The 16,155-nt window shown below is 37.7% G+C and overlaps 1 long non-coding RNA gene across 1 annotated transcript; it reads right to left on the bottom strand.

Annotated features, from left to right (window-relative positions):
* Positions 1 to 1,307: 1,307 nt before the first annotated feature.
* On the bottom strand, positions 1,308 to 5,146 carry LOC117461569 (uncharacterized). Its single transcript, XR_004553716.2, has 3 exons — positions 5,089 to 5,146; positions 3,851 to 3,919; positions 1,308 to 1,494 (listed from the first exon to the last, which is right to left on the bottom strand). It is a non-coding gene; the product is annotated as an uncharacterized lncRNA (long non-coding RNA).
* Positions 5,147 to 16,155: the final 11,009 nt, after the last annotated feature.

Raw genomic sequence — 16,155 nt, 5'->3', positions numbered from 1 at the left:
AACACTGCACTGAAAAAAAAGGCTGTTGGATTCACATGATTTTAATATGGACATCGGTTGCACATATTCAAATATGTGTACTTACAACTATTCCATTATGTTAAAGACACACAACTATTTTATGTCAAAGAAACATTCAATTGTTATGTTCATTTGAATAGTTCCTTTAATATGAGGTATATTCATTTACCCTATGTTTAACCAACATGACTTTTTTTATGTTCATTTTAGGCTTTTAATATGCTCAGTATATTTAACTTGATTTCTTTATATAAGCTTCACTGTAAAAGTCTGTTGGACTTACATAATAAAAAACATGGACATCGGTTGCACAAATTAAATCATGTGTACCCAAAACTATTCCATTATGTTAAAGACACACAACTATGTTATGTCAAAGAAACATTCAATTGTTATGTTCATTTGAATAGTTCCTTTAATATGAGGTATATTCATTTACCCTATGTTTAACCAACATGACTTTTTTTATGTTCATTTTAGGCTTTTAATATGCTCAGTATATTTAACTTGATTTCTTTATATAAGCTTCACTGTAAAAAGTCTGTTGGACTTACATAATAAAAAACATGGACATCGGTTGCACAAATTAAATCATGTGTACCCAAAACTATTCCATTATGTTAAAGACACACAACTATGTTATGTCAAAGAAACATTCAATTGTTATGTTCATTTGAATAGTTCCTTTTAATATTAGGTGTATTCATTTACGCTATGTTTAACCAACATTACTTTTTAATGTTCATTTTAGGCTTTTAATATACTCAGTATATTTCATGTGTACCTGTTAAAGCCACATTAATGTTTTGTTGAAACTACATGCTATAGTTTTCTGTTTAATCTACCTAGTGCTCAAGGGGTACATAAGATTATTTATTTCATGTGAATAGAGGCATTTCGTACATTCTTCTACAGGATCCATCCTAATCTCTTATCTACAGCATTTATCATAACATTTTAAAACAAATAGTCAATAAAGACAAACACATTTCTTTGAACAACATTCATGTATGTTTCTCAAAAAATAAAACAATATCAACATCCAACGACACATCCAGATGAGCTTTTGGTTTTTCCATCATGCAGCCCCAGGAGAATTAACAAATACATTGAAAATAAAGAAATAGAAAATGTAAGGTTTATTGGGCCAAATGGCAAGGAAAGGCTTATGTTTGTAACTCATTCATAGTAAACAATTAACAGAAAATGTCAACGCCTAACATTTGCTGGAGCACTTTGAACGTGCACTTCAGTTTAGGGGGGTAGTTCAGGTTCATTGCATACATTAGTCCAAATAACATGGTAGCAGCTAATGCAATGTTGTCCACATCAGTTAGTACCTGTTGGCCTTCCAGGACAATCTGTCCTCTGGTCTCATCTGTCCTCTGGTCTCATGGTGGAATTGTGTTTGACGACAGAAAGTCCCACTGTAATCCCCTGAATGGACCGCAGAATGACGTCTTCATCTTCTTCCTGCAGAGCGCACAGTCACAAAAGGAACAGAGTGAGATCTAACAAATCAATACATATATATACCCATTACTAAGTCCCGGTGTTTAACAAGTACATTTGGTCAGATTTCAGTACTTTTAAGCCTCCTTGTTATCTGATATACTCCTGTCTGACCTGATAAAGAATGTTTCATTTCCTGTATCCGTTTTAAATTAAAAGCCCTCTAGCTTTTCAGTGTAGTCTGGCTATTAAACAAAAAACAGGGATGTTCACATATTTTTGGCTATATACTTTTTTTTTGTTGGGCGTTAAAATATGTATTTATTGAAACATCACATGATGTTTCAATAAATACATATTTTAACGCCCAACAAAAAAATCAAAAGGTCAAATATTACTTCTACTGACCACAAAATCTCTCATTGAGGTGCACACACAGCCCCTTGAAAAGACAATCCCGGCCTGAATCGACATCATCAACCAAAGTGAAGGTGAATAAGAAAAGAAAGAATCTGTTTTGCTCAATGAAATGTGTACACTATTGACTCGATGTATCATGTCCTTAAAATGAATTATTACTTGAGTCATGTTTGACATAATACAGTTCAGACGCTAGGGGTTTCACAACTACCAATATTTACTAGTCGACTATTTTTCAAAATAGCAGTCGACTAGTCGACTAGTCGTTGCGTCATAATAAAGACACACAAAGAGAGGTGTTCAACTGTATTTTATTTTAAATTTGTGTGACATGGCTGAGTAAATAAAAAACAGTGCCTTAGTACATAACAAACAGTGACTTCGTAAATAAGAAACGGTAACTGGACTCACCAAAATGTACAGCAAAAACTCGCAAACTTAAATGCCACGTAAATCCATTGCGCAACACATTATTCGCTGTCCTCCGCGAATTTCGCAGCACTCTGGATTGTATCTCCCAGGTGTCTGTGATGTAGTGGGCAGTTATGGTGATGTATGAATCCATGGTGCAAGATGTCCACAGATCAGTGGTTAGTGAGACACTTTATCTTTCATCTCATTGGCAATCCTCGCTTTCACAGTGTTGTACTGTAGCATGATGTTGCTCCAAAGTGTAGCATGTGACGGGATCTTATAGCCTGGCTCGAAAAACTTCATAATGTCCCTGAAGCCTTCTCCGGAAAGGGCAGAAAGTGGTCGAACATCCTTGACGACAAAGTTGATAAGCAAGTCTGTTATCTGCTGTCTTCTTTTGTCCGTAACGGGGCGCTTGGAAAAATCAATAATGCTCGTCTGTCTCTGTCCAGTGCTGACGGCGGTCCGTTGCTCACTGGTGCTGCTAGCATTACTGCTAGTGCTAGCTGTCGGCAGCGGGTGTTTCATTTTTAGGTGGTTGCGCATAGCAGAAGTATTTTTGTTGTACTTTAGTACAGATGTACACAACTGACACTTAACTGTGGAGTTGGTTACGTCTTCTTTGAAGTACTGCCATACATATGAATGTCGGACGTTTTTTGGAGCATTTTGTGGCACCTCGTTCACCTCCATTTTGTTCACGACTAGTTGACTAGGGCCTACAGCGCCGACTAGTGGTAAAGGTAGTCGTCGATTAGTTGGTGAAACCCCTATCAGACGCTAGCCTATCTGTCCTCCTCTCTACTCAAAAACCTTCCGAAGTTTGTCAGATAGCACATCCAGCTGAGAGAGAACTCTTGATTGGAGGGGCAGGGTTGTTATGCGCTTAAACTCCGCATTTATCAAAGAAAACTAAATATCACAGTCATAAAAATCATGAAATCATTTCCTAATGATGTTATGATTGTAGTTGTGTGCTTGCCTCAAAACGATGCAGAGAAACTAGTCCATGCATTTGTTACTTCAAGGCTAGCTTATTGTAACTCTTTATTATCAGGGTGTACCAAAAACTCAGTTAAGTTGCTTCAGCTGATTCAAAATGTATTGACCAGAGCACGGACAAGGGACCACATTACTCCTGTTTTGGTTTTATAGTGAGAATAACTTTTTATATCAAGTACGAACAACCAGGTTAGACTACATTACATTTCATTTAGTTTACGTTTTTTTCCAAAGCGACTTAAAATAAGTATTACTGTAATATAAGACTACATATAAGAAACACCCTTATAGCCATTTCAACAAACAAAACATTATCACTTTTGTGAAGGAGGCTTTATCACAGAATGTTTGGCTTTTGCCTCTTACTTTCTGAATAACTTTTGCCTAATAAATCAGAAAATGTGTATATCCCTGCAATGTTTGCAGTATGTAAATGTTATGAATAAATATTCAGAAATTGTCAGACTAATACCAGTTTTCAATTAGTTAAAGATAAGTTTAAGTTAGTCAAGTAAATCACACAAAACATTTGAATACTCACCATTTACTACAGAGCCTTTGGAACAATGTTCAAAGGAAGGCTGAGGTAAATCTTCTCCACACCAATTACCTATTACAGAAAAACATATTTGAAATTATTTCATTATTCACACACAAATACAAAAATGTTCTGCTCCTTAAAGGCGACATTTACCATTTAATTATGTACCTTTAGGTTAATATGAACCGACTTCGGCCGAGATGGGCGCCTCCAGTGTAAAAAGCTACAGTAGCCTATACTAATGCAATGAGTACAACTTTGTACGGAGCCATACACATCAGCGTTGCGAGCCTGTTTCCATTGGTTTCAATGGAGACGTGCACTGCAGCAGCGCGCACCGCTCGTCATGTGATGAGGAACAACCAATCACAACCGAGAAACATCTCAACTTCCGTAAACACAAGTGTACGGCAAATATGGAAGATAAGTTAATTTCACAGCGGGTGGATCGTCCCCCTTACTTGATCTGTCCGGCATGTCCCCATATTCATGGTATATGCACCTGTCTCTGTTTTGATCTGTGTGTATTTACATGAACACAGAGCGGATCAAAGCAGAGACATAAACACAGTTTTTTAGGGAAAACACTGCGGTCCCACAGACAATAGTGTATCTTTAACAATCAACACCTTAAATGGGTAAAGATGGTCGCTTAACGTAAGGTTTGTTTCATTCAACAGGGTCCGTGTGGAAACATATAACAACTATTGTAACAAGGTAGGCCTACAACCTGCATCAGTGCCCTTAAAAGTCGGCACAAGAGTAGACATGCAGAGCCGGACTGACGCAGTAAAGTTCTACACCGCCTGACAGCAGACATGAAACAATCATTTAAAACAAGACGTAGCCTATATACATGCAAACATGCCGCAAGCTCATCCATCAGATATGACTCCCCCCTCCCCACTGAGCTCGGTTTAATGTGCATAACTTTGGGCAAGGTTCATAGTTTTAAATATTGTAAATCAAGCAACTGTCGGACTTACGCTCTACAAATACTCACAGTATAAAAAAACACGCTAAACACAAGTCAATCAATATAAACTCACCTTATGATTGTCATAGCTTTATCCTCGCTAACACCAGTGAATGACAATGTTTACAAATTGACAGCTGTATTTACGTTGCTCGTTGTAACGGCAAATGTGAACTCTGCTTTTTGCAAACAATGTGTCTTGTGATAACCTGTAACTATGTCGAACATTTGATGACATTAAACAACTTTTAATAACTTTTACCTTGGAGAGATGTTCTCGGGACAGAACCAGCTTACTCCTCCGATGCGGGAAGAAAAAATGGTAGAACCCCTTCCCCCCTCCCCCTCCTTTGTTTAAAAAAGAAAAAGCTTCACATTTTTAAAAATAAATATATTTGTAAATAATAATTAGAAGCTGAGTAATCGGCTGCGGAGCAATCGGCTGCGGAGCAAGCTGCTGACGTGTGTGCTCAGTGGGCGGAGTTACAGAGACAAACATAACTTTTTTATTATTTATTAACATGATTGAGACTTATAGAACATACACCCCTCAAGTATAACATAGTTCTACATGATTGATTCATGTTTCGACGAGAAACATGAATAAATGAAGTTTCATATATTAAATGCATATTTGCAAATTGAACAAATCCTCTTTGTCAGGCATTTCTGCTGGTAAAAAATAGTTGATAATGAAAAGTTGATCAACAACAAATATTCCTACAGGAATAAGATAAAAGGTTGTGTTGAATAAAATGTTGTACACTATGTTTTCCTCACGCTGAATACCGACATTATGATGTTTAATGTGTTTCCAGTTCTGGATTTGGCAGGTAAACAAATGAGAGGGAAATAAAAGGAAATGCATTCTGCACTTCCTCTGTCAGCCACCAGAGGGCAGCGGGACTCCATGCTACAGAGACCACAGAGGACACTTCAGTGATTGGAGATCTAAATCTGATTTGTTGTACAGAAACAAGTTCCTGCCTGCAGTAATATCCTGGCTTCTCCATCTGTATTCATCTGTCAGCTGTCAGGAGATCTGCTCTTCCAACTACAGCTCTACCAGACCTTTATTAACCAATGAAAAGCTGTTTAAGCTCCACGAACACATCAACATACCTGTGGGAATGTAGCAACATAATGAAAGTGCAAGTGATTATTGTTGGACCCACACTACGTCATTACTTACTTGTATGAATACACAATGTGATTCACTGTTGGTACTATACTATTGGTTAAAGGGACCCAACTCTGATTGCTTTGCTTACGAGACACATTTCCCTTTTAGATATTTTCAGATAGTCATCACATGTTATAGAGAAACTTAGTTTAACTTATTTATTTAAGTTCAACAATAACCTCCCCTTAATCAAACTCAGTCCAGCTTTATGATTCTGTATTTGATCAAAGAACCAAACGTGATTTTTTGTCGTTTTTGTTTTTACATATTTTCAACATATTTCTTGGACATCTATGTTGTTTTTCATATTTCTGACAGACTAAAGTATTTTGTGTTTTTTTGCCTGCATTCAACGTACTATATTATGCTGTTTTTGTGCGAAGTTTGGACATGCACTGAAAAAAAGGGGAAAGTGGGGTTGTTCAATTTGCAAATATGCATTTAATATATGAAACATAATTTATTCATGTTTCATATATTAAATGCATATTTGCAAATTGAACAACCCCACTTTCCCCTTTTTTTCAGTGCATGTCCAAACTTCGAAACATGAATCAATCATGTAGAACTATGTTATACTTGAGGGGTGTACGTTCTATAAGTCTCAATCATGTTAAGAAATAAGAAAAAAGTTATTTTTGTCTCTGTAACTCCGCCCACTGAGCATACACGTCAGCAGCTTGCTCCGCAGCCGATTACTCAGCTTCTAATTATTATTTACAAATATTTTATTCACAAATTAATATGGTCGGACTCAAACCCGTACTTTAATAGTTTCGTAATTGAACCTGAACAATATGGCACTTTAATGCACAAGATGTAAAGCATAACAAAAATTGCAAAATATATTTATTTTTAAAAATGTGAAGCTTTTTAAACAAAGGAGGGGGGAGGGGGGAAGGGGTTATCCCATTTTTTCTTCCCGCATCGGAGGAGTAAGCTGGTTCTGTCCCGAGAACATCTCTACAAGGTAAAAGTTATTAAAAGTTGTTTAATGTCATCAAATGTTCGTCATAGTTACAGGTTATCACAAGACACATTGTTTGCAAAAAGCAGAGTTCACATTTGCCGTTACAACGAGCAACGTATAACTATGAACCTTGCCCAAAGTTATGCACATTAAACCGAGCTCAGTGGGGAGGGGGGAGTCATATCTGATGGATGAGCTTGCGGCATGTTTGCATGTCTATAGGCTACGTCTTGTTTAAAATTATTGTTTCATGTCTGCTGTCAGGCGGTGTAGAACTTTACTGCGTCAGTCCGGCTCTGCATGTCTACTCACGACGCTGAAGTTGGCTTCCGATTCAGAGCATCCGATTCGGCAGTTAAGGGGAAAGTTAAGGGACATTTAATTTACAGTGCTGAGCGAACAATCCTCCGTGTTTGAACGTCTTAAATCGCTGCATAGCCGATTTATTTGGACTGGATTATCCCAGAGGGTCTAAAGATTCTTTATAACATAGTTTCAGATTTGTGAAACCTTAATTCTATTTATGAAAATACAAACAAGGGAGATTTCAGTGCTTTTTCACATGTAGACCAGATTAGACCAGGTCCTGATCTGAAACCACTAGACCTAGACTCATCAAATCTGGACTATCCCACGGAGGCTAAAGATTCTTTATAACCCAGTTTCAGATTTGTGAAACCTTTATTCTATTTGTGAAAATACAAAAAGTGAGATTTCAGTGCTTTTTTCACATGTAGACCACATTAGACCAGGTCCTGATCTGAAACCACTAGACCTACACTCATCAAATCTGGACTGGATTATCCCAGAGGGTCTAAAGATTCTTTATAACACAGTTTGTGATTTGTGAAATCTTTATTTTATTTGTGAAAATAGAAACACAGGTGGAAGGCTGAGGTTGCTGCAGCAGGCCAGGATCAGAAAGTGAACCTCCCAGCGGGGGGCAGGGCACAAACAGGACAACACTCCCAGTACCTGCCAGAGGACAGCAAGGCAGGGAGCACAGACAGGCAGAAGGGGTCGTCACAACATGTTCTTTTATTTTGTTTTATTGTTCTGTCTTTGTATTTAAGTATTCCAGTAATGTATGTTGCATGTTTTAATTTCAACCTGATCTCACCAGAATGCGTGACTCCACCACGACTCCTTAACACCACAATGCGTGGTGGAGTCACGAACTTTGTTACATTTGCGTGTCGGCACCACGCAAACAACCCCAATGTAAAGTGAATCAGGCTCCTTTGTCGTGGTGCACACACGCATTTCTACAACGTGCATTGTGTGTAATGCAACTGTTATTTTTATTAAATTACAAGTTAGTTAAGTTATAAGTTAGTTTTTAAGGAAGGCCAGAGCTTCAGCTGTGTCAAATAGATTGTTCCCTTCAGTTAACGTTATTTAAAAGATAATGATCATGTCCCCTGTATTGTATTACGAGCGTCCATTCCCATTGGATAACGGAGAATTTTACACCCGGAAGTAAGTAGCCTATTCTCCTTACTGTGGATTGATGTTTCAGTGATATCTGCACTACTCATCGACTAAAAAACACCAAATTGTCCTTGTTAATTACACAACATTGATTGGTTTGAATTGTGTACAATGCTTTTGTATTTTCCCCCTTCGATTCGGAGAAACAAATATATTTTCGGAGTTTTTGGACGGCAGAAGACACTACACTACCCAGAATCCTCAGCTATCGTTTGGGACTACACCATGTGCTTAGCTTGACAAACCCCGTGATCAGTCCTCAACCTCTGTGATTGGATGCGTGACGTTTACACACAGAGCGTCCAAAAGGACTTTGAAATGGAATGAAACACATCTACGGCACACTATTCAAAACAGGAATCGAACGTGTCCTACCCCCTCCCCCCCTTAGGTCACAGGCTCCTCCAACAGTGCTACGCAATAAAACAGATGCACAGAAAAAATAGTGAAATAGTGCAATAAGAGTCTATATACAAGTGATTGGAATATGATATATTAGATACATAATTTCTAAGTAGCAGCCAGATGAATGTTATTTCTAAGTTCAGGTGTTTAATAATCGTATAGCCTGTGGGATGAAGCTGTCTCTGTGTCTGGTGGTTTTAGTCCGAATGCTGTGGTACCGCCTGCCAGACTGCAGCAGACAGAACCGTTTGTGGCTGGGGTGATGGTGGTCTTTTATAATCCTGAGGGCTTTCTTTAAGGTTAACCTGGTATTTTTAATCCACTACATTTATTTTAGTTACTTTACAGATTTGGATTAATGATGTGAAATATAATATAAACAACCCTTAAATCAGACTTTAGTTACACCTGAATGAAATGCAGTGAAGGTGATTGTCAAGTGCCAACAATCAGGCGAGATATTTGATAGTTGGTGCTTGAGAAGACTAAATATTTATCTGCAGATCCGTTTAAAGCATATTCATTACTCGTTATTCTCTAATAGTTCATTAAAGACTGTATATAATTGCTATTTTGCACATCCCTTTCAAGATTTCAAGATTTTCTAAGGTTTATTGACATATCATATACACAACAGTGTAGTTATGCAATGAATGAACAACTTGGGTCACAGGTTCCTCAACAGTGCATTACAAGACATCTATCAATGTGTGTATACTTCCACCATTACACTGTCGTATTCTGCACATTTCTTTAATTAAAGCCTTAAGGCACTAAACTGTTTTACTCTAGATATCATTTGAGTATCTTCTTGATATTTTCTATTCTATATTTATATCATTGACCTTCTACTTTCCCACTATTTTGTATGTACTCTTAATATTTGAATGTTTTCATAAAATATAACACATTCAAAAGTGCGTTACAAAAATGAAAGACATTAAGAAAAAGGCATTTTAAACAGTCATTAAAAAGCAACACAATCTTCCTGCATTGCAATTACTCTAAACGTGTAATAACGTGCTTTAACCAGTAGGTGGTTTGGGTTAAAAGCATAGGTTAAAAGGCTGTCAAGTTTACAGTGTTAACAAAATAAAATATACTGCTGTTTCCGGTTTAGTTTACGACGAATATTATTTTGTTATTGTTTTGATATTTGTAACACAAAAGCGATGGAAAAAACCCATAGCAACCAAAAAAAGATGGTCTTAACATGACCCAGTCGTCTAGTAGTTAATAAAAAACAATAATATCAAAACAAAATATTAATACTAACTCTATTGTGAAATTAAAACAGAACGGTAAAAGAATAGTTTCCGGTGTATTCTGATGCCCGATCTCTGTAGATAAATAAAGAACTAAGACAGATGTGTAATATTTAATGCAGCCAAACCATTTATTACAATGCATTCATGTGATGACTATCAAAGAGTAAAGCAAGCACTGCTGAATAAAGTATGATTTTCTCTTTTACGAAACGTTTTTTTTCCATATGGAATACAGTTGGAGGTCAACCAATCAAAGAACTTGAGGACTGATCACGGGGTTCATGGTGTAGTCCCAAACGATAGCTGAGGATTCTGGGTAGTGCAGTGTCTTCTGCCATCCAAAAACTCCGAAAAAATATTTGTTTCTCCGAATCGAAGGGGGAAAATACAAAAGCATTGCACACAATTCAAACCAATCAATGTTGTGTAATTAACAAGGACAATTTGGTGTTTTTTTAGTCGATGAGTAGTGCAGATATCACTGTAAAATCAATCGACAGTAAGGAGAATAGGCTACTTACTTCCGGGTGTAAAATTCTCCGTTATCCAATGGGAATGGACGCTCGTAATACAAGACATGATCATTATCTTTTAAATAACGTTAACTGAAGGGAACAATCTATTTGACACAGCTGAAGCTCTGGCCTTCCTTAAAAACAAACTAATTTAATAAAATTAACAGTTGCATTACACACAATGCACGTTGTAGAAATGCGTGTGTGCACCACGACAAAGGAGCCTCATTCACTTTATATTGGGGTTGTTTGCGTGGTGCCGACACGCAAATGTAACAAAGTTCGTGACTCCACCACGCATTGTGGTGTTAAGGAGTCGTGGTGGAGTCACGCATTCTGGTGAGATCAGGTTGTTTAATTTGATTGTATTTACTTGTTTAAATGAAATTTGTTTTAGGTTCACTTATAAAATCTGTCCAGGGACAACAGATGATAGCCTCTTGGCTAACTCTGGCACATTTACAGGAATGTTAATTAATGTGCACTGTCCCTGTTAAACAAATGAATACATAAATAAAAATAAGTGTATGCTCCTCATTTAGGTGATAATTCTTTATCTACAAAGTTTTCGTATCTTAAATACTGTTTCATAGCAAACAAAAAAATGAAAGAGATGTTAAAGGAATTCAGGTTCATGAGATAAAATAGAATAAAGCTTTCACAAATCTGAAACTGTGTTATAAAGAATCTTTAGACCCTCTGGGATAATCCAGTCCAGATTTGATGAGTCTAGGTCTAGTGGTTTCAGATCAGGACCTGGTCTAATGTGGTCTACATGTAAAAAAAAAAGCACTGAAATCTCCCTTGTTTGTATTTTCACAAATAGAATTAAGGTTTCACAAATCTGAAACTGGGTTATAAAGAATCTTTAGACCCTCTGGGATAATCCAGTCCAGATTTGATGAGGCTAGGTCTAGTGGTTTCAGATCAGGACCTGGTCTAATGTGGTCTACATGTGAAAAAAGCAATGAAATCTCACTTTTTGTATTTTCACAAATATAATAAAGGTTTCACAAATCTCAAACTGTGTTATAAAGAATCTTTAGACCCTCTGGGATAATCTAGTCCAGATTTGATGAGTGTAGGTCTAGTGGTTTTAGATCAGGACCTGGTCTAATGTGGTCAGGATGCGAAAAAAGCACTGAAATCTCCCTTGTTTGTATTTTCACAAATAGAATAAAGGTTTCACAAATCTCAAACTGTGTTATAAAGAATCTTTAAACTCTCTGGGATAATCCAGTCCAAATAAATCGGCTATGCAGCGATTTAAGAGGTTAAAACACGGAGGATTGTTCGCTCAGCGCTGTAAATTAAATGTCCCTTAACTTTCCCCTTAACTGCCGAATCGGATGCTCTGAATCGGAAGCCAACTTCAGCGGCATTGTCTACTCTTGTGCCGACTTTTAAGGGCGCTGATGCAGGTTGTAGGCAGTGGCGGCTGGTGGAAAATATTTTTGGTGGGGCTATTGATAGAGTGAGTAAAACATTTTTTTTTGGGACAAATGACCCCATAAATTAGGACTTCTGGTGATGTGATGGCGCATTTCCAGTGCAGCGTGGAGCTCGCTTTAATGCTGCGTTCAGACCGGACGCGATGCGAATATTCGCTTCGCTCTAAACGCTCCTATCGCATCGCTCTAGTCGCTCGAGTTTCACCGCAGCTGTCAGCTGTGTTTACTAGCATCATTCAAACAAGACGAGCTGGCTCGGGAGCTACAACAACATGAACATATTTTACCGTGATTCAATTGTAATACACGTTTCTAAATGATGCCGACGTAACAACATACTGATACCGGTTAGTAAAAACCATGAATTAATGCTTTGACAAGTCTGCAGACAGACGGCAGGCGGAACACCTTTTAGAATGCTTGTTCCCTGAATGGAGCTTGGCTAAGCTAACGCTATATATGCTCCGACCGTACACACTCACAACAACGGCCTACAGACATAAATAAACCAGCGACTGTATTCTCCATGACACAGACAGTCTGTGGTTTGTACTTGTTTAACTTTTGTCTAGTTTCTGAACAGATCGTATCTGTCCCCGGCTGTTTGAAGAGCAAGCATGTAAAACAAAAGATAGCATTTACCTGTTTGCATCCAGCTAGCCATGTGAGAAGCCTTGTTGATACGTTGTCTTTTTCACGAGCCTGCTGTGATATATACAAATCGGTTTGGTCCAGTCCAAGGTCTTTAAGTATCAATTTATCTCCCAAACTTCTCCTTTCAAAAGGATTGGAGAGTAGCTCTTGGGCGGACCAAGGTTCCAGCGACTCCACCTGCACACCATTCTCATCCAAATACTGCGTCACCTTGGTTACTCACGAGTCTAAAAAACAAATCACGTCAACGCACGTAAGCAACATGGGCGCCAACGTGAGCGCCCATGTGACCAAAATATTTGACTGCACTGATTGGCTGAAATTATGTTTCGGCGGCACAGTTTACTATTGAGACTTTTGCAACCTGCTGGTTGCTGCTGTTTCGCTCGGGGGCTCCGCCCCGTATGATAAACTAATGCCATGGGCAAGGCCAGGCAGGAAACAGGTGACTTATCAGTAACTTTAGACATCGTAACACAATTTTAAACGAGATTGTATTGTAGATTATACATTTTTGTGATACTAATTGTATGATATTTACCTTGTTCATTAAAAATTAAAATATAAAATATATATTTTTTTTAAATATATTTTTTTTAAATATATATTTTTTTATTTAATATTTATTTTTATTTTGTATCTGGCAAGAGGTGGGGCGGCGCCCCTAGCGCCCCTATGGGCCGGCCGCCACTGGTTGTAGGCCTACCTTGTTACAATAGTTGTTATATATTTCCACACGGACCCTGTTGAATGAAACATACCTTACGTTAAGCGACCATCTTTACCCATTTAAGGTGTTGATTGTTAAAGATACAATATTGTCTGTGGGACCGCAGTGTTTTCCCTAAATAACGGTGTTTATGTCTCTGCTTTGATCCGCTCTGTGTTCATGTAAATACCGTAAATACACACAGATCAAAACAGAGACAGGTGCATATACCATTAATATGGGGACATGCTGGACAGATCAAGTAAGGGGGACGATCCACCCGCTGTGAAATTAACTTATCTTCCATATTTGCCGTTCATTTGTGTTTACGGAAGTTGAGATGTTTCTCGGTTGTGATTGGTTGTTCCTCGTCACATGACGAACGGTGCGCGCTGCTGCAGTGCACGTCTCCATTGAAACCAATGGAAATGGGCTCGCAACGCTGATGTGTATGGCTCCGTACAAAGTTGTACTCATTGCATTAGTATAGGCTACTGTAGCTTTTTACACTGGAGGCGCCCATCTCGGCCGAAGTCGGTTCATATTAACCTAAAGGTACATAATTAAATGGTAAATGTCGCCTTTAAGGAGCAGAACATTTTTGTTTTATTTGTGTGTGAATAATGAAATAATTTCAAATATGTTTTTCTGTAATAGGTAATTGGTGTGGAGAAGATTTACCTCGGCCTTCCTTTGAACATTGTTCCAAAGGCTCTGTAGTAAATGGTGAGTATTCAAATGTTTTGTGTGATTTACTTGACTAACTTAAACTCATCTTTAACTAATTGAAAACTGGTATTAGTCTGACATTTCTGAATATTTATTCATAACATTTACATACTGCAAACATTGCAGGGATATACACATTTTCTGATTTATTAGGCAAAAGTTATTCAGAAAGTAAGAGGCAAAAGCCAAACATTCTGTGATAAAGCCTCCTTCACAAAAGTGATAATGTTTTGTTTGTTGAAATGGCTATAAGGGTGTTTCTTATATGTAGTCTTATATTACAGTAATACTTATTTTAAGTCGCTTTGGAAAAAAACGTAAACTAAATGAAATGTAATGTAGTCTAACCTGGTTGTTCGTACTTGATATAAAAAGTTATTCTCACTATAAAACCAAAACAGGAGTAATGTGGTCCCTTGTCCGTGCTCTGGTCAATACATTTTGAATCAGCTGAAGCAACTTAACTGAGTTTTTGGTACACCCTGATAATAAAGAGTTACAATAAGCTAGCCTTGAAGTAACAAATGCATGGACTAGTTTCTCTGCATCGTTTTGAGGCAAGCACACAACTACAATCATAACATCATTAGGAAATGATTTCATGATTTTTATGACTGTGATATTTAATTTTCTTTGATAAATGCGGAGTTTAAGCGCATAACAACCCTGCCCCTCCAATCAAGAGTTCTCTCTCAGCTGGATGTGCTATCTGACAAACTTCTGAAGGTTTTTGAGTAGAGAGGAGGACAGATAGGCCAGCGTCTGAACTGTATTATGTCAAACATGACTCAAGTAAGAATTCATTTTAAGGAAATTATACATCGAGTCAATAGTGTACACATTTCATTAAGCAAAACAGATTCTTTCTTTTCTTATTCCCTTCACTTAGGTTGATGATGTCGATTTAGGCCGGGATTGTCTTCTCAAGGGGCTGTGTGTGTACCTCAATGAGAGAGTTTGTGGTCAGTAGAAGTAATATTTGACCTTTTGATTTTTTTGTTGGGCGTTAAAATATGTATTTATTGAAACATCACATAGTATATAGCCAAAAGTATGTGAACATCCCTGTTTTTTGTTTAATAGCCAGACTACACTGAAAAGCTAGAGGGCTTTTAATTTAAAACGGATACAGGAAATGAAAACATTTTTATCAGGTCAGACAGGAGTATATCAGATAACAAGGAGGCTTAAAAGTACTGAAATCTGACCAAATGTACTTGTTAAACACAGGGACTTAGTAATGGGTATATATATGTATTGATTTGTTAGATCTCACTCTGTTCCTTTTGTGATTGTGCGCTCTGCAGGCAGAAGATGAAGACGTCATTCTGCGGTCCATTCAGGGGATTACAGTGGGACTTTATGTCATCAAACACAATTCCACCATGAGACCAGAGGACAGATGAGACCAGAGGACAGATTGTCCTGGAAGGCCAACAGGTACTAACTGATGTGGACAACATTGCATTAGCTGCTACCATGTTATTTGGACTAATGTATGCAATGAACCTGAACTACCCCCCTAAACTGAAGTTCAACGTTCAAAGTGCTCCAGCAAATGTTAATGGAGCTAGACGGCAACATGCTCTCCAAGAAAGCCCAAGCGTTTAAAAACAAACTGTTTGAGTGAGCTGTTGCCAGGGACCATTGTGCACTTTTACAGCATTCATACTGGACTTTCATCGATACAACTGTCTTGCACTTCCTTTGCTCATGCTTTTTGCTTGATTTGCATGTTTCAGAAATGTGTGTTTTTCCTGGGGTCATGTGTTTTCAGAATGTACCCCTTGTCATGTGTTTCAGAATGTACTAATTGCACTAATTGTACCAACTTCAAAATGTCAGTTCTTGTTTTTATTTGTAATACTTTCTTTAGTGCATATGTGGTGAGAAACCAGGCCATTTTTATACTTCCATGTATTTTTCAAAAGCAATGCCATTGATTTTTTGTATT

The sequence above is a fragment of the Pseudochaenichthys georgianus genome, chromosome 16, assembly GCF_902827115.2.
Source record: "Pseudochaenichthys georgianus chromosome 16, fPseGeo1.2, whole genome shotgun sequence".
In the NCBI taxonomy this organism is placed as follows: Eukaryota; Metazoa; Chordata; class Actinopteri; order Perciformes; family Channichthyidae; genus Pseudochaenichthys; species Pseudochaenichthys georgianus.
The sequence above is the reverse complement of the archived record's forward strand: the minus strand, read 5'-3'. Positions and strand labels throughout refer to the sequence as shown.